We start from the raw sequence: 1,619 nt of genomic DNA on the forward strand, positions 1-1,619 counted from the left end.
CTTTCAAAAGATGCCTCCTATATATATTTTCTGCTTCAGAAGCCACATGGGCATGGTAATCCAGAGCTGTCACATCTGGGAGAAGATGAGGAAATTTGGCTGGAGTGGGAAGTCAGGTTAAAGAGAAGCACAGACTCTGGCATTCAGGAGACTTTAGGAATTCATTCATATATACACTGGTATGCACATTGTTACATTTTACAACTGAGAAAACTGAGGTTCAAAGAACTTCAGTAACTGGCTCAAGGTCACCTGGCTGGCAAAGGGTGAGCAGGAACTCAAACTCAAGGCTATCTGCTTTCAAGTCTGAATTCTTAGCTTCTGGAGGCTTGTGTTCCATATTTTGGAATTGACGTTAAAAACACAGCCTTTTACACAGGTGCTTTTTTTCCCTTCAGTAATTTTCAGAATCAATATCTTTTGAAGAACTAGTGATTTTAGTCACTCTCATTTTATTTTTAATTTTAATTTTTTTTGAGGGGGGAGAGAGAGAGTCTCAAGCAGGCTCCACACCCAGGGCAAAGCTGGACGCAGGGCTTGATCTTAAAACCCTGAGATCATGACCTGAGCCAAAATGAAGAGCCAGATGCTTAACCGACTGAGCCACCCGGGTGCCCCAAGTCACTCTATTCATAAAACCTATTCCTCAGTGTCAGCATGAGGCTATCCTCTCCAACTAGCTATCTGAAAACAGTGATGGTACTTTATTTAAAGTTGCAATAAGTCCATTGCCTCACTTTAGAAGCCTGGAATGTTTAAAAGATGATTCTATTGTATTTTAGAAAAATCTGTCTATTGTATTCACTGGATGCATGACACTAATTCTTCAAGAACTAGCAATAATATAGACAGTGTGAAAGATTAATGGTACCTGGCAGTTTTCCTTTGCATAATTAAGGTAAAGTTTTACTAATCCTTTGTCTGCTAAAATAAAACCCCAATATATATTTTGCAGAAAGTTGTTAAAATTAAGACCACTAAGACATAGAAAAATGGAGACATTGAGTTATTAAACTTTAGAACTTTCATAAAAGGAAACGTGCTGTATTAGGTTTCTTTTCTTTTTTTTAAAATTTTATTATGTTATGTTAGTCACCATACAATACATCATTGGTTTTTGATGTGGTGATCCATGATCCATTGTTTTCGTATAACACCCAGTGCTCCATGCAGTACGTGCCCTCCTTAATAGCCATCACCGGGCTAACCAATCCCCCCTCCCCTCTAAAACCCTGTTTGTTTCTCAGAGTCCATAGTCTCTCATGGTTCATCTCTCCCTCCGATTTCCCACCCCTTTCATTTTTCCCTTCCTTCTCCTAATGTCCTCCATGCTATTCCTTATGTTCCACAAATAAGTGAAACCATATGATAATTGACTTTCTCTGCTTGACTTATTTCACTTAGCATAATCTCCTCCAGTCCCATCCATGTTTACATCCATGATGTAAAAGTTGGGTATTCATCTTTTCTGATGGCTGAGTAATATTCCATTGTATATATGGGCCACATCTTCTTTATCCATTCATCTGTTGAAGGGCATCTCGGCTCTTTCCACAGTTTGGCTGTTGCGGGCATTGCTGCTATGAACATTGGGGTGCATATGGCCCTTCTTTTCACTA

Source organism: Neomonachus schauinslandi, chromosome 5, assembly GCF_002201575.2.
Source record: "Neomonachus schauinslandi chromosome 5, ASM220157v2, whole genome shotgun sequence".
In the NCBI taxonomy this organism is placed as follows: domain Eukaryota; kingdom Metazoa; phylum Chordata; class Mammalia; order Carnivora; family Phocidae; genus Neomonachus; species Neomonachus schauinslandi.